This window comes from Meleagris gallopavo, chromosome 26 (assembly GCF_000146605.3).
Source record: "Meleagris gallopavo isolate NT-WF06-2002-E0010 breed Aviagen turkey brand Nicholas breeding stock chromosome 26, Turkey_5.1, whole genome shotgun sequence".
NCBI classification, from domain to species: Eukaryota; Metazoa; Chordata; class Aves; order Galliformes; family Phasianidae; genus Meleagris; species Meleagris gallopavo.
The window spans coordinates 3,403,830-3,422,221 of record NC_015036.2 but is presented as its reverse complement, the minus strand read 5'-3'; the positions used below and the strand labels follow the sequence as shown (position 1 = coordinate 3,422,221).

At 43.1% G+C, this 18,392-nt stretch overlaps 1 long non-coding RNA gene across 1 annotated transcript; it reads left to right on the top strand.

Annotated features, from left to right (window-relative positions):
* Positions 1 to 11,980: 11,980 nt before the first annotated feature.
* LOC109371010 lies at positions 11,981 to 13,027 on the top strand. The gene is made up of 3 exons (XR_002121653.2): positions 11,981 to 12,067; positions 12,285 to 12,528; positions 12,916 to 13,027. It is a non-coding gene; the product is annotated as an uncharacterized LOC109371010 (long non-coding RNA).
* The last annotated feature ends 5,365 nt before the right edge of the window (positions 13,028 to 18,392 follow it).

Sequence of the window (18,392 nt, the reverse complement as noted above, 5' to 3'; positions counted from 1 at the left end):
CCACCCCCTCGCTCGATGGCAGAGCCGCTGCCTCTCGCACCAGACTATATTTGCAATATGTGCTAATTTACCAGCTAGATGCCCTTGGATTTTAAAATGAACTCATCAGTCAATGTTTCTAGGACTGATGCTGCTCTCTCCTCACACACACCCTCCACTGCAGACATGTTACTCATTCTCCAAGCATTTCCTCCCCGAATGTCCGTCAGACGTATATACACTTCATTGATCAAACCAAATCCCTTGATAACAATAAATAATAATACAGACAGTTAACATCAGCGGGGAGCGGAGAGGGCGGGGGGGACAAAGATGACGACTAAATCTGCATTGTGCTCTGCAGGGCTGATGCCTGCAGGGATGCAGAACGCAGGTAGCCCCTAAAGATGGGCACAGCTCTGGTCAGAAAGCACCACCTCGAGACCCCCCCTTCCCTCCCCCCCCCGAACCACGGGGCGGGGGGCACCGATAATAGCCAGAACCGGACCCTATCCAGGCTGCTTCAGTGGGAACCGCAGGGGAAAAAGCACCTAACGCTGCCACGGAAATAAATAAATAAGGCAGCTCCTTTGTTAGGCTGGGCGCTGTGCAGGTGCTCAGCACTGCAGCGTTAAGGGCATCTGCGAGGCCAGACATCCCGAAGCTGCACGGTGGGATTTTCAGAATCATCTTCGTTCCCACTTACATCAATTTCCTTTGTGCTGCAGACAGCGAGTCCCGGTGTGAGACACCAGGTTAGGAGGACAGGCTATTCAATATCCCTCTGTTCTAAGCCAGGTATTTCACAGGCTTTGGTTTCGGGGCTCTCGGGGCTTTATTTCCTATTTCCCCCGGGGCTAAAACGGGGCGGGCAGGACAAGCTGCCTCCTGGGATTTTGGCTGCCTTGGCGTCTTGTGTGGGTCTGGCAAAGAGAAAGTGACTGCAGTGTAAGTGTTCGGGAAGTTGGGGAGGTGGGGCTATCTAGAAATCTTTGACTCACTGGGGTAACTCCCTGAACGCAGGAATTAAATTATTACTCAAAGCGAGCTACATTTTACGAGCAGCAGCCCTGGAATGAGATTCCGCATGCATACAGAGTTCGAAACAACTAAAATAAACATATGGAAATATATATACAATGCATAATTCAATTATTGGGTGCAATGCAGAAGTCCCTGAGTGACAGAGGAGGGGGAATTATGCAGTAAAGGCAGCCCAGGAATCCATGCATACAAATTTTCTCATTTATACCGACACAACCCTGACTGACATCAGCCTGGATAGGGGAAGAATCAGACTCTATGTACTGAGGGATCTCATCTTTGGGAAAAGCAGAGGATGAGAGAGACTGCATCCGCCAGCCATCCCTTGTAGATTCCAACCCCAGCATCATAGCTGTATGCAAGGTGTTGCCATCACAGAGGACAATTTACATCCATTGTCCTGTCTGTGTTCCCCTCTTCCTTCCAACAACAAAAAAAAGTTTGCTTTTTTTTTTTTTGTCTTTTAAGTTTTGCTGCAAACACATAATTTCTTTACACAATTTAACCAAGTCTTTGGAGGATACTTATTTCAAGCAGTTAACACCTGACCCCAATTTTTGTGGGTAATTAGTGAGCTAGATAACCACACAAAGTGGGTAATTATTTAGTACCCAAGGGTACTGTACAGGAGGGTAGAGGCTGGCAATGTTAACAAAAGCACATCTCTAATTATTGTATCCATACTGGTGATGTTTTAAGAATAGTTACTTCATCTAATGATCCATGATAAATCAGTAAACTATTTTGCTTCCCTTAGCATATATGCCTGGTCTAATGAAGGGCACGGCAAAGCCAAGCTCCAGCTCTGGACCACGTGCAGACACCAAGAGAAGCAAAAGGCATCCAGCTGGAGGAGTCAACGCAATGGGCAGAGCCAGCAGCACGGCTGGGAGCTCACAGGTTAGTTAGGGACTGGAAAAGCCATGCAGGGAGATGTTTGCCTACCTCTTGCTTAGGCCATGTGGCCACGCTGGGCATCTCTGAGCACAGCAAGAATCCCAATCGTGTTGTAACACAGCTCTGTCTTGCTTATTGCAAATGGCACCACAAGTGGGCTGCTCTGTGCCTTGTGGAAGGTCAGGGCTGGAAGGCAGGAGGGTAGCACTGAAAGAAAACCCAACTCCACAACTGAATCACGTTTGATGAATTTCAATTATTTGCCATCTCCGGTATTTAAATTTCAAAGAAGCACGTTTCTCCCATGGAAAATAATACAATGGCTGTTCTTCACAGATTTAAAAAGGAAGGGATGGGAACTATTTTGAAGCAATGGTTAAGTAAGGAAAATTCAGCTACCAAAAAAAATTTAATAGATAAATAAAAGTTTTGATCATGAGAACCAAGTGAAGAGTTACGCTGGAAACAGGTTGGTTAATCTTAAGCACAGCGGTCACTTACCCACTGTCTGCAGCATTACACAGTCCTAAGGACATCTTCAAGACGTTACGCTCAGCAGCAAAGCACTTTGCTTTCTTAATTGCTTTTTGTGAATCATCTCTAACATCCGGACACTTTATTTACTAGAGTCCAGCAACCTTGTTTTTCAAGGACTTAAACTCCAGGCCTCCAGGCTGGCACAAAGAAACAGAGGCATCATCTTCTTGTGGTCATAGACATGCATTTAACTTTGCTTGGGACCGTGCAAGCCAGGCACTATAGAAGAAAACACAAGTGGCAGCATCACCCGGCACTGGGAGTGCCAGGAATCTGTAATTAAACCGAGTTTGAGGGATTTCCCTAACTCTCCATACCTCTCTTGAGTTCTTTTTTTCCTTCCCCCCTAGCGAAGTGCAACTGAAAGAGGCCTGAAAATTGGCCTTGCCTTTAAAAAAGGGACCAAATCTCCATGGTCCGTTTGTTTCTGAGCACACCTGTTCATCTTACCAACGCGAGCAGGTCAAAAAGGAAAAAAAAAAAGTAACCTTGCCAAAATTGGGGATCAGTTGAGAGCAGCTGTGCAGCAGACACCTGTCCGCTCTGAACCGCACCAGAAGATTGAAGCTCCTTTCATGTGCTACAGGCCATTTCATAATCCAGCAACTTACAGTGTTTGGCTGCTACCATGCTGAGGTGAGTATAAATAAATTGGTATCCCCTTCACTAATCCTCTTAGGGACCCGGTTTGCGGGAAGAGTTCTCACAGAAATGGAGTGAGAGCCATTTTGCAGATAGAAGCTGGAAAACAGAAAGGGAGAATGAATTTAATCACGGACATGGGTTCAAAGCAGACCTTGGTAGGTGCACACAGTTGGAGCAGAAAGCAGAGTGCAGACAAACGATGACGATATTTTTCTGAAATGAATTGGAATTAGAGGTTCAAAGGAGAAAACACATAGGGGAAGGGAGGCTCAGCCAGAGGGGATGCTTTAGGGACTTAAGCATTAACTATAAAACCTTGAGGTGTTTTTGAGACAAGTCAGTAACTTCGCTACAGACCAACTTAAATCTTTTTTTTTTTTTCCCTCCTGTAGGAGAAAAAAATAAAATTGGTAATTTTACCACGCCGACACCATTTTGGAAATATTTGTAAAAATATCAGTTCTGCCTCAGCTCTCTGGGCAGCATCCATGAGAAGATATGAGAAGAATTTTAAGAAACAATAACACGTCTTCAAGGAAGTAAAAAATATCTGCCAATATAAATGAAGAATTCTAACAGTGATTGAGGAAAGGTGCAAATTCATGGTGTGGGGCATATCCATGGCAAAAAAGGTTGGGTGAAGTGCCCTGGTTTGGGCACGACCAGAATAGCTCTCTAACTACCAAGTGAGGAGTTGGACAACAGAAGGCTTCCAATCTGAAGTCTTGTACAGCATCATCCAATTCCACACCCAAGCAGTTTTTCACCTCTTCCTACCCTGCTTCCCCATATATAAAACCATCACATCAAAGCTTACCATGTCCACAGAGAGTTCTGAGATCCTTGGAAGAAAGCTGCTCTGTCCAGATTACTCTTGTTATCCTCAACCCTGTTAGTCGACAAAGAGGATGCAGTCTGGCTGATGGTCCTGTAACTCCATTTCATCCCCAATAAATCGTTTTAAACCCAACCCACCCATCAGCTCTCACCTTCAGACCCAACAAGGTCTGTCCTGACTGTGATTCAGCATAAAGAGGGGATGGCTGTATTTTTTCTACCTGACTCCAATTCTGCTAACATGTTTTTAAAAGGTTGTTGAGCTCCGAATCTTTCAACCTCTAGATAATAGAGGACAATTAAAATAATACAGTTATTATTTTATGGACCAAGCCATATTTTTTTATGGACAAAGCCATGAAACAATTTATCTTAGGGTGAGAAAAGCAAGGAAAAAGCTAAATGAGGCAGATTTGTTCACCTCCAGGCACGACAGTCCTGGAATTCTGTATCATTCTGTGCCTTATTTAAAACCAAGTTTGGGAAAACGGGAAGGGTTCAACAAAAGGTCAGTGGATGTAACAGAGATTAATTCATTCACTATCAAAGAAAGAGCATGAGAAGCAGGAATGCAGTACCTGGAGTTGTGTGTGTTTTGTCCATGGGGAGTTCCCAGGCTGCTTTTGGATGTGAGCTCTTCTGCACACACTGGATTTAACCACTCCAAAACTCGAGACAAAACTTGAACTTGTTTGGATGAAGTCACGCACTAATGTTTAACATCTACTCCTGCATGATTTGCCATTTCCATACCACATCAAGCACCTGAAAACCCTCGTATTTCACATGGCTTCTGGTCCACCAGGAGCTTTGCATAAGGCTTGATTCACATAAAACATGACCAAAGCTCCAAGAAACTCACTAAAATTTCAGATAAATCGAATCGTTTTTGAGCTGGTGGTAATACTCCTTAAGATCTGAGGTCTCATACCAAAAGTCTGACTGATTTTCAGGTATTTCAGTTTCTAACTGATGGAGCTTTATTAGTCTGTTAACCTATGGTGAACATTTAATGCTTTTTATTTACATTTGTTTGAAATTTAAATAGAATCATTGCACGAAAAAGGTGATGTCCTTTAATTAATCAACTCTTTTTATTTTTTCCTCTTCCCCTAAAACTCACTAAAACACAGACTGAGACTACTCAATTCGAATCTCAACGACTTGAACCCAGATCCAACGTCAGTAACAGGCACAAAGTTTAGTGACATTTTGGGAATCTGATCCAGCAGGAAGAGGAGAAAATCAAATTAAAATTAGAAATCCACGAGGCTAACACAGAACTAGAAAGAATTATATTTCAATAGGCAAAAAGGGTACAGGTCACACTGTACCTGTACAGTGAGATGGAAAGCCTTGCTTGCTGCCTGCTGCAGTCCAGAGATCTATTATTTCTCCTCCATGAACCCACTATGGATTCTCAGCCTGCACCCATTTTTTCCCTGCATGAAACCAAAATAAGTAACATCTATTTCATATGAGGAAGAAATGACTCTGAGCCATAATTAATGTTTGTAGAGAGCCCTGATAGGTTATAAGGAGCGGAAGGACCTCAGAGCACAGTCATCCTACACATCCCCCAGACCTCCTGTCACGGCCTTTTTCACCAGCAATGACTTTCTTTTTAAAGAGAGGCTGGAATTATTTCAAAGACAAACAAAAAATTGTTTTCCAGGTGTTCTTGTACTCCAGCTATGACCCACGCTTGCCACAATTTGAAAAAAATAAATTAAATTAAACAAGGGGGGCATATTTCTCCCAACAGCAACAAAAATATTTGTCTCATCTATTGCTTAAGAGTTAAACCAAAAGGTAGAACACCAAAATATTTTTGGTGGTGAGAGTGGTGAGAATTCATAAGGTCTGTTCCTATTCCCAGCCCTGCCACTCGACGTGCGAAGTGGCTCGGGCGAGTTTCTCCATCTCTCCGTGTTCCCTCTCTCCTTATCTGGTTAGACTGCAGGCTCCTGGGGACAGGGAGCCTCTTCTCACAGGGCATCTACAGGATGCCAAGCCATTTAGGTCCCGCTGTCAGACAAATACCAGGCTTGGGAACCTGAACACAGGGGAAGGCTGATGCAAGTCCTGATGCCCTTACCTTCGGTGAAACTAGACACAGAGCTCTTAAAGTACTATGACTTGTTTTCAAAACCAACTTGTTTTGGTGTTGCGAATACTAAAAATTAGAAGGCCACATATCAGAGGCATGTGACAGAGAGCACGAATGTCAGAACGTGGGGAAGATGCAGCAGTTTGGGCCAGCAGACACTGCTCAGTCTCTGCATGCCAGAAAAAGCAGCAGGATGCAAGCAGAGCAGCCAGTCTCCCCACTCCTGGTGCCAGTCTGTACTTCTGCATCACTGAACATTGCAGCGCAGGCTCTGTTACATCCAAAGTTTAAATTCAGTTGTTTTTACAGCACAGAGACAGCGTAACATTTGTATGAGGTAGAAAACGAGGAAAACAAATAGAACAATCTGAATGCGAGGTTACTTAAGCTATTATGATAATAAATGACATTTTTAAATAGGATTTTTGAAGTATGATACCACCCTTTTGAATTGTGTTCTTATCAGAGTAGCATTCGATTATAAATATTGTCAGTTTAAAGGCTGCCTAGCTAATGAATGTATATGTCAGCATGGCAGCAGTCCATATGAAATCTATCTTCATACAGACATACAGTATGCTCACTTGCAGTTCCAACATGACATGCAACATGGCAGACTGAACAATTCACATATGATCTGCACCTCTGCCTTTCCTTCTGCATTGGAAGGACCTCTGTTTAATAGACAGTGAGTAAAAACCAAGAAAAATAAGCGACTCATCAGAGATCCCATAGGAAGTCTGGTGCAGAACTTCAGGATTTGCACCAACAGCTTAATCAAAGAAATAAATCGTTCCATGATAATGGCAGAGGCTGTGCACAGTAGCCTTCTCCTCATTAATAATAAAACAAGACAAGCCCCACGAGCTGAGCACAAACAGGAATCCTTCACGCTGGAGAGGACTGTAAAATTACAAAGCTAATTCACCTGATGCCTGAGAGAAATCTCAACTCCTGTTTCCCAGGAGCAAACTCATGTCATGAACATCCATTCCTGGGTGCCTGCAGCTGCAGAGAGCCAACATTCTGAGTCCGGTGCACAGAGGAACCGTTTCCAAACGAACTTATACTGGAATGGCTGATTAGCAACACCTAAGTTTTACAGCCTGATCCACAGATAGATTCCAGCTCTGAGCCAGGAGGGGTTGAACACATGCAACCAACTGCAGCAGTCGGTCCCATGCCATTATTTGATCACTTTCCTGCTCAATTACCATTTTTTAAACAATGAACAGACAATTTAGCAATGGAAATCCATTCTTTGAACAACTCCTGCCATTTTTCTCAGATGTAAACTGTTGTTATATCAGCCATTCCCAATTAATATGGGGCCCCCATGGGAAAGCCACTGCCTGTCTACTGATTTCATTTCCTACATCTCCTCTTGTTAAAATCACAATCCAACTCTCCAAAACGCAAGGGCAAAAGATCCTTTGTTTTATCTTCACAAGATGACAGTGCTTCTTCCCTTGCCATTTTCTTGCAGGAAGATATATTAGCACTACTTTTGCTCCTCCGTGCGGTGGGATTTCTTAAATAAAAACGTATGTTATATATGTATGGACTTGGAACCGGAGCTGCATTAGCCTATTAACTATCCACATTTGCTTCAGACTTGGCCAGCCACCTAGAAAACCTGCCAAGACCTTTCTGGCAGCCTTTTCCCAACAGTTCCAGGAAAACATGGAATATTCAAAGAATTTTAGGGCCTCCCGGCTTCGTTTGTCACCACTCTCCTTGCCCACTTATTACTAAATCACAGGCAAATTGCTCTAATGCCCTATTAAAGATTTAAAAGCAGCCTTCTCCACAGCAGGGTATACGAGGACAAACCCACACTCACGCTGAAGAAGGAAGAGACTGCAGGTCTCTAATTTTGACGTGAAGTTCTGAGTGATCCTTTAGGAAATACAGCCACCAGCATCGGGCCCTGATGAATTATTGCAGCACTGCAGCTAGAGCTCACTGACCAGTGCCATGTAAGACAGAACCCTACGAACAGAAGTGATTCAGCATCATTACCAACACAGTGAGCAGCAGACCCCGATTGTATTTTTTCCACTAAAGCTACACTATTTAATTTCTTATTCAGTAACTATTCTCACATACAAATGAAGGGAAACACGTGACTGAAATGTCTTAGGTCCCTTAATCATAAGTTCTCCTTTCACATTTCAAAAGCCACTGGGAAGGCAATTTCCAAAATCAACTCAAACCACAAGCTCTGTAGCAAATAGCAATTGTGCCTTGCCTTCTCTCCTTCCCATTTCCTTCCCGTTCTTCCTTTCTTCCTCATTCTTTTTTTAAGATCCTGTCTCCAGATCTAACAACTTCACTTATGGGAGGAAATAGAAAGCCAAGGGGAAGCTGTGGCATTTATCAGACTGCAAACAGCATTATTGCAAACCACTCTTCAAGCCACAACTGCTACTCCTCCTCAGACGAAATGAGAAGCCACTTCAAACACAAGGCAAAAACCCAGCTCTTTAAAATACACCCACATCAGGGGCATTAACCCAGGAATGGGTTTGACCTTCTGCTTGCAACAATTATTTAAACTCACTAAGGCCAAAGAACACAGACTGTTTGCCTACAGCATTCAGGGACTGAATGGAGTGACCCCAAAGCTGAGAGCCACGGATTTCCAAGCAGCACGATTTGGAAGAGCCAGCTTCACCTGCCTCTGTATCATTTATCTACAGTGGTCACAAAAACCTTCCCCATCACACACAGCAGCTGTGAGGAACTGCAGGTGGACCAGGCTGTTGGGTAATTATTATCAGTATTGCTCTTATCAACCCTTCACTTTTATTTGTCAGTGTGAGCTATGTGCTCAATAATTTCCAAGAGACAGATGCAGGTAGGGCAAAATGCAAACTTCTGTACCAAACCTGCTCCAAGTGTTGGTGGCTCTGCATGACCAAGAGTTGTCCTTTCCACTGCTTCATTTCTGGTCCCATACTGCTGCACTTCCTTCATGCTAAGCCTTGAAACATGAAGTCTAAACTCAGCTCTGAATTAGCATAATTCTACATATGCTTATTAAAAACTTTAGTATCTAACCTGTTTCTAGGCTTGCAAACTTCTTGGTCCCATTAACTTCTAAAAGCAATTAGGTTCATTTTTAATTAAGTGCTGGTGAAAAAGAATTGCCTTTTAAAACATTTTCAGTTTGTCACCATTTGCTTTCACCGCGTGTCTCCTTGTACTCACTTTGCAAGACTACAAGAATTTCTCACTCTACCTCCTCATTATTTCCTTTCTTTTCATTCTGATGTAAATTTGTTTTCCTTTCTAATGGGAATGGTTCCACTATGCTGATTTGGGATATCTCCATGCTTAGGCCCATTTTTGCTGGCATCTTTTTGAACCACTCAGGCTTGGTAGCACAGCTCCTGCTCTGCATGCCTCCCTGTTTTTGCTCCCAAAAACACAGACTGTTGAATTTCATGTCCATACTGTGCAGGGGTGCATCCACTCTACGTTTATAACAGGACCAAGCTGTAGAATGCTCAGAAAAGCTCCCATTGATGGCTTGAGCTCTGAATTGGTATTGGATTTAGGAACAACAGGCAACAGGGACCGACTGCGTATCAGAGATTCAAGGAGGAAAATGCAGAAGCAAAATAAATAAATAAATAGTCTGTCTTTACCAAATGTCTGCCTGACTGGTTAAGGCTTTTTTGGACGCTGTCAGTTGCACGTGTAAAAAATGGCCCATTCACAAAAATACACTTACACTACAATTGTTAGACATGACATTTACACGTCACTGTTAATTATAAATGACTTGATCCTGACATTTCATTAATACATTATGAAAGCCATAATGAAACCCTGTGAGCTGTGTGTCACACCTGTAACAAAGACAAGCTTTAGAGAAATCACAGTCATGTCACCAGACCTTGGCAAAGGGTGGAAGGGGAAAACAGCAGAGGGGTGACTCATGCTTGGAGTGGGTTTATCCTCAGCAGCCTAAAAGGGACAGGGGGAAGCCCTGCACCCCAACATTTGCTCCTCTGCAGCGTGATGCAGTTGGTCCTTTACCTGAAGACAGGAATCCATGAGAATGTAGATGGAAAATGGAAATCAAGGGTCCTATATTGGCTATACCTACCCTGTCATTTTAGACTGAAGCACCTAACTGGAGACAAAATTGTTTTCTGTAGAGATAGAAGGAAGCAGGGAGAGATGGAAGGAAGCGGGAGGCACTGCGTTTAACACCGAATTTCAGAATCTTTCCCCATCTGCCCCAGAAACCTGATTCTTGAACTTATTTAACCAAGAAACAGGGCCATGACATTGCACAAAGAGGCTAATTTCACATGTAAAAATCTGATTTGCTTCGGGAGAATACATTTTATATTATGAATCTGTGAAGCTAAATATATGCAGCTGGGACTACCTAGAGATCAGTGGAGTCAGGGCAACCAGAAGTCCTGTTCTGGTCAAAAAAGAAACATGTAAAAAAAGAAGCCATTCCCTCCACCTCAATAAAATGCTTTGGATCTTTTGGGCTATACAGAATTTCCAACCCTTGGAAGTTTTTATCAAAAAGCTGAATGCTGGCACAGCCCAACACCACGCATCCAGGAGTTTGGCTGTGACTGGAGGCTCCTGAAAACTCACTCTGGAAGTGCTGAACTTCATCTGCTTTCATACCTAAGCTGCAAATCTACGGCAAATCTATGCTAAGGTGAAAGTGAGAACGAGAAGAAAAAAGGTGGTCAAAAAGAGACGTGTGCTCAGATCTCTGCTCTGGCCTCAAGCCGTTCATTTCACATAGCTGAGTGTCTGAATACAGAGCTGGTCTCTACCACCTAATTCTTTTATTTTCCAGCTGCACTGTAATCAATATCTGTATCTAATGGAAAGGACGTATTTTTCCCTTATAGGTTATACTTTGTGACTCGAACACAGGGAAAAAGAACTTCCCTCCTTTGGCAATTTGCAACTTCAAACGAAGAGAGGAGACCATTTCTGAGGTCCGGGCTTTGAATCTCTGTAATGAAATTGTCTTATTTTTAACTGTCTGAGCAGCTTTCAAGCAGAAGCGTGTTAGAATTCATATTAATTTGTGCAGTACCCTATCATCATCATAATTTAGCTCACAAGGTTGCTGTGCTTGGAATTCCAGTTATGACATGAATTCTATACATTTTATACAGATTTATAAATGGCATCAATAGAACACTTAGGGCCTTATTCATTAAACAATGAGTCATTCTGGCATTCCATTCTATTTCATCCCTGTTCTTGCAAAACTTTTATGTATAAATTTGACTGTATTTAATGCATCTGATTTAGGAGCAGAAGTGTTGCGGCATAGTTTCAGCTGGGTGTGGAAGCAGATGAAAGGCATTGTTTAAGGGAAAAAAAAAAAAAAGAAAAAGAAAGAAAGAAAAAAAAGATCCCTCCAACAGTGAAAGTTTTTGAATTTCAGTTTCCTTTCTAAAGGATGAACAGCACTCAAGGCCCAGGAGACAGCCCTGCCCAGATTTCTCACTGCCACAGGTTGGCCCATCGAAGGACAGCTGTGAGGCAGCTCAGAAGATGCTTGTGGGGCTGCATGCAATTAAATCCCATTATTTGTGGATAAGCAAAGTTCTTCCTTCTTCATCACTGTTGGCTGACACCTTTCACAGCCATCACAGCCATGTGAAAACACAGAAGCAAAAGAGAATTTGCAATAATGTGCTGTTTCAAGAAATACCTTGCTGCCCAGCAAACCAAGAAATTACTACTGAATGCAACACCTTATTAATTACTCTTTAAATAAATTAGTGGTGTTGAAAGAGATATGGCTGAGCCATAAAAGGTTCCAACACATTCTTCAGTAAGCAGTTTACAACTGTGACATCAGCAAATCCTAATAATGGACCACAGCAGGTAGTTTTCAGAATAACTTCCCTAGTGACCTAGAACCAAAGTAAGACCCACCACCTACCTGTGAGGAACCTATATTGCTAATTGTGACTAGCAGTATGTCTACCTAGCAAAATATAGGACAATTTTTTGGTAAATATCAGCTTACTCTGCATAAAGCACATAAAATAGCAGTGAAGTCACAATGTCTTCAGGGGCTGGCTACCAGACAGTGGGAATCTGTCCAAACTGTTCTCATTCCAACCACTTGCTCCAGATAAACCTACACATACTACAAACTGCTCCCCAGCTTACAGTTCTGTCACTTCAGAGCATCTCATGGTATTTTACCTTCTCTTCATCCTTCCAGTCACCCTCCCAACTACACAGGATGCACGGCTGCAAATTCTGTACAGCCTGCTGGAGCACAATTGTCTCAGGAGTCACTGCTGCTCTGTCAAATTTGACTGGTGATAGAATACGGTCTCAGAAGTATTTGGGAAGGAAGAGGGCACAGATACAGAGATGTGCATGAACCAAGTGAGCACATTAGCTGCCTTTTCATTGGAAACCATTCCAAGACCTTCTTGGATGCTTGCAGTTTTCTTCATGAGGTATACAGGCATTGGAGCCTATTTTGGGTCTTAGTAAGCCACAGTAAATTTGGAACCCATTTCACTACATATTCTTCTACACACTCTACCAAGCAATCACCACGCCAAGAAATGCACAACACCATTTACACTCATTGTCCATAACAGAGAATAGGGATGTGTGCTCAAACAAAGTGCACCATCTCATTTTCATTAGTTCTCCCCCCATGATATTTCTAGTACTTCCCTTTGTACGTCAGACTTAAAAGGACAAAAATCAGATCAAAGTTTAGATTCCATTATCAAAGGACAAACAATTTTCTAGGGGGTGGATTGTTTCTTTTTCATTTTACATTCCAATGGAAATGTCCTCTGAAGAACAGTTACTATCTCTCCTACTGTTCACAGGAATAACTGAATAAAAACTAGGAATGGAACAGCAATGGAAGAGAAGGAAATTAGGACACTTCTGTCTGTTCATTGTGCAAGCTGGGAGAAACAAGACTGGCAATTAAAGGAACCGTTCAGAGCTAGACACCTTCCTTTTGCTTCCTCCTCTTCTAATCTACAGCTCATGAGCTGCTCCTTTCCTCATTGCAAAAGGTCCATAATTGTAACACTGCCACATTCTCCTGGAAATCTACTTAAATGGCATATGATAGAAGCCATATGATAGAAGCTTAATTACATAGAGGGCATATGGAAGGCATATGACATAAGGACATATGGAAGGCATATGATAGAAGGGCATCCGAGGACATATGATGGAAGTCTAATTAATTGACAATACATTCCTCTCATCAGGGGGAAAGCTGGAATGCTGCTTTGTTCGGAAGAAAAATCTGCACACTGAATTATGGTTATTGTTAACTCCAATGTAGCACTGACCATTCTCCTTCTTCATTGTTACCTCTTGTTCTTTGGAGCAGGTAGATTATTTGATTTACATATCCAACTTTAAGTCTGATAGCCACATGTATGTGTGTTAGTACACAGTCAGCATCTTTCAACCTTACAAAGTACCCTTATACCTGTATGAAGCAGGTCTAGAATTCTGCCACCAAAAAGGAAAGCAAGCTGTTCTTATTTGGGAATCGTTACCATTAATATGTAATGTTTTTCCTAGAGAAGTACCAAGCAGGTAAAGAATCGACCACTGCAGAGTGGTGTCCACTAACTCTATGCTGGACGTGGGTTCAGCACAGTTTATGGATTTACATCAGTTGAAAACGTGCACTTTCAACAAGATCTATGGGGCAGAGAAATAAAGCAGCCTAAAGCACATGCACGGCAGCAGTCCTCAACGAAGCTGATACGATGGAGAAGCAAACCACCCTTACAAGATATGACCAGAAGCATCAGTCTTTGAAACACCTATTTTAATTGCAAAAGCCTCGGAAAAAAAAACTTGAAAACCACCATTTTAGCTAACTGTAATCATTAACGGAGATTCCCTAAGAACAGCTCTCCTGGGGACTGTGTAGATTGAGGTACTTTCACACAAACCCTTACAGGTTTTATCTGGAAGCATCAGTGCCAGCCTCCTACCTTTCTGAGAGGCAAGGAGTGCCAGCTCCCACTCTGCTGCTGGCACAGCCTCGCTCAGCTCCTGGGGCAGAACTAACCCAGCTAACGCCAGGGGAAACCCACTTGCACATCTCAGTAACAGACACAGTGCAGGACGTTTTCCTTGTTACCTTTGGAGACTTCTGCTTGCTGACCATGAAGGCAATAACACTGAGGTGTTGTCATGGTGCTTTTTAGGAATGTAACACATTGTGCTGCTCGAATGCTAATAAAGGAATACAAGCATTACTAGTCCACTGAATTTGCTAAATATTCAATAATATGGTACCAATAGGTAAAAAAAAAAAGTGCTGAGAGAACAAACATCTGTGAAGTTCTAGAGAGGCAAAAGAAAAGTTTTTCCAGCTCATCTTACCTGCTCTTTCCTGTTCCATGTGTCCAGAGCAAACACTGCTGAGGAATTATGGTCGCTCATCACGCCGCTTTGTGCAAGACCCAAGGAAAGCTAGGAGGTTGTACAGTTATCTCCCTTGGTGTAATTCTAAACTATACAACCTACTACCTCAACCTGGATGCATGCAGTCAAAAATGCTGAAAGCCACCCACCACTTCACAGCCGACATTATGTCAGGGGTTCAGTTAAAAAAATGGTAATGATAAAAAAAAAAAGTCCTCAACACTCTCAGTGCTCTAATTTGGAAGTAGTAAGTGTTGTGTTGGTGAAAAGGCACCAAACCAAACGCAGCTCTCCCGCACTGCGTACGTCAATACATAAGACACAGTAAGCCATGGTTATTGCTGCTAGGTAGAAACAAGATCATGGACACTTTTTACACAAGAAGGAATTTTGCTCCTGGCCAGAAAAATAAGGCTTTTTCCTCCTCTGTAGCAGATGCATCTGGACTACAGCACAGAACATACACATACATTTTCTAAAGCTCTCAGAAAGGTTTAGGGTGAAGTTTGTCCTAACATGTCTTTTCCTTTTTGAACACGTACAGCATCGACTCTGGAACATGCATCTTGGCTCCTGAACATCCTGAAGGATGATTGCAGAAGTGGGATTGGGAGAACTGCAAAAGGGGGTTGAAACATTTAAGTAAATTTTACCCTTGCATCGATTCCTTGCTCAGATTAATGCTTTTAGATAAGCAATACTGAGCCTGTCTCAGCAGTCAGAATAAGACAGGGTTCCCTTAACAAGGAACTCATTACATTTTTCACTTGTATTAGTTCACAGTCAAACAACCAGGATGTTATCTTTGTGACTCATTCCCATTACCCACCAAGCTAGTGCTTAAAGCAGTATGCTGCCTATTTATTACAGCTTACAAACAGGGATTAGCATCTTAAAATATGCCAGTGCAAACAGTGGAACTGAATCAGTTCTGAGATCCTGCTCTCAGGTGAATGCATCCTCAGGCACAGCGGCTCTGTGCTGGAAGGGATTACATTGGAATCAGAGCTCATGAATGAGTGCTGAGCTGTGCTGAATAGATGGCATCTTGCTCGCTCTTATTTTCCTCGGATAAAGTAGTGTTGCTGATTACGAAGAAGCCAGTGCCCTACCTCTGCATTCCAAGCCTGTCTAGAAAGCAAAGGAAGGAGATGAGAAATAACACCACGTGCTGGAATTCAGCTTGCAACAGTGGAAGAAAATTGGAAAGAAAAACAGTATTTCTGCAAGATTTAAATGTACTTGCTGTTAATAGTATTAGTGGAATTTCTAATAACTACGTATTCAGGAACGTATATTTTGAACTGACAAGCTCTGTGGATATGGCACAGCGTCTCAGTTAATGGCACAGTATGGTACCACAGCAGGACAGTCACTGTTGACCACTCTATTTCTCAGAACAACGATCCAGACTCACAGTTGGACCAGGACACCGCAGTTCTCCAGCCCTGCTCCAGACCAGCAGCCTGGACAGCTTTACTGCTCTCCAAAAGCACCCTGAATCCTTCCTCGACACAACTCCACCCTTTTGTGCACTGAGCATCTGCCCTCACGCATGACATCCAGAGATGTAACCCATGTAGTAAGATGGAATCCAATAAACCTCATTTATGGTGGTCACATAACTGAGTGGGCCCCAGATCCCACTCAGTTATGTGACAGTGAGGTGTGCTGCCTCTCCTGACTTCTTCCAAAGTCCTATTTCACATTCTGCAGCTAACAGAGCTTGCTCACAAGCTAAACCATTCCAGTATCATGAGGATAGGCTACACATGTTCTCTACAATTTATCTGTGAAATACTTCCCTGCATCTCAACCTTGCTATAAACGTTAGAAATAATGCAATTCAAAACATTTGAAGAATGGTTATCAGCATCTAATCATTCTAATGAAGGAGATCACTGCTAACATCAGCACTGTGATGGCACGCCTTGCAGTTACAGACAGTGCTGAGCAAAACATCCTCCAAGAATTCACTCCAAAACAGAAAGGGAAGAAAAACTGGTTTGTTTCAGTCGCATCCTCAGCTCAGCAAAGGTCCTTTCACAGACATAAGAGAAAGTACTTCGTGAGCAATATTCTCACCTTGAGCCTAAATAGCCTAAATTTTTCGCAGGTTGGCAAATGCCACCGTGACTGCTTTGCTCCTGACTCGCCACCTCTCCCTGCCTCCCTTCCATCACAACTTCAGCTTCCTCCTCATTGCCACGTTTCCCAAGCCCTGAGCTGTCAGCTCTGTGCTGGCACTCACTCAAGGAGCGTTCTCGCTGCCTCCCCAGCACTGTAGGGAGCTGGGAGCTGCACCCCGCTGGGCTTCCTCCCACCCCAAGGTGCTGGAGCAGCATCCCAGCATGGGGCAGGGCTCTCACCAAGACAATATTCGTGTCCCAGTTCCTATACATCCCTCTGCACCAGCTCCCATATATCCAAAGCCCCTCCAAAACAATGCGATAGGAATAAACAAGCCTTTCTGTGGACTTGTATGTGACCTACGCTTGCTTCAGAGCTGCTTTAAAGAAAGGAAAGAAAAAAACAAAACAGAGACTTTAAGACAAAGTATTTTTAAACACTGAAGCAGTTTCTATCCCATACTCACCCTCTGATCAATTTTTTAGGCACCCCTGGAGTTGCTGCACAGATTATGAGGGTGAGATTTGCCATCAATGAGAGCCTGGTCTCAGAATGAGATATTCTGCTCCCACCATTTCAAGCTCAGATGAAGCCAGGATGGATGAAAGTGTATTTGCACCCCGGAGGAACAGTCATTTCAAGCAGAAAAGAAGCATCACGCAGCTAGTCATGCCGTCAATTAGAGTATCTGCTGCTACTACTGACACGAGGAGCTGAGCTGAGGAGCTGAGATCAAATATTAAAGCACAAGTCACCTAATTACCATCACCCAGCACCTTCACTACATCTGCCTGTTTGGTAACTGCCTATGAACCAAGAATGTTCCTCTTCTGGGAGAACAGGAGAGATCTCCAGCACTGCTGCCTATTATAGCACTGCCTTTTGGTGGCGTGACTCCCCGTGTTTGTTTTTGGGTGATTTCAGTCAATTATGTCTTTACTCAATTAGCACAATCATACCTAATTATGTAATTAGGGTGAATATGTAATCTAATGACAATGTTCAATTACGATACGTATCGATGTTACAAAAGTCCCTATTAAATATAGTTGTGGGGAGCATTGCATTGCAATGCAGAGCCACGCATTCCTATGTAAGTTAATGCATCTTCAGAGTGAAAGGCAGCCCACGGAACCCAGACAACATCAGATGGAGGTGCAGGTGGAGACTGGATGGGGAAGGGATGCAGAGCTGTGCTCATTTTACCTCCTGTTCCCCCAAGAACTTCAGGTGACAGCAGAACACAGAAACCTGCCTTCCTTACTCTGTGTTGGAAGAAGCCAAACTTTACATTTGGTTTCCCAAGAATGTTGGCAGAATTCTAATCCAGTGCTGCTTTTCAAGGATTTAATGGAATATTCCATTCTTTTAAAGCATTTTGCAATGCAAAGCAGCACGTTCCATAGAAAAACAGCCCTTCAGAGGGTGTGATATCCTCCAAAAACAATGACACAAAAAGCAGTGCCCCACGTATTACTCCTCCTAAATTACACCATTGCTGCGTGTGCATTTGCAGATCACTCCTACTGACCATACAGAGTTGAGACAGCAATGATACCAGCAATGGAACTTCAGGACAGATGAACTCAAGGAAGCAGAATTCTGTTTTGTTACCATCAGCTGCAAGGTCATCAGCTGAGAATTGGCTCTGAGCCTTTTTGACTGTGAAGGATACAGAAGAAAGAAGAGCCCACCTTCACGTTCAGATCCCAGGCAGGCAACAGCAGGGCTTGCCAAGGAGGAGGTGGAAAGCAGAAAATACTCCTGAAGC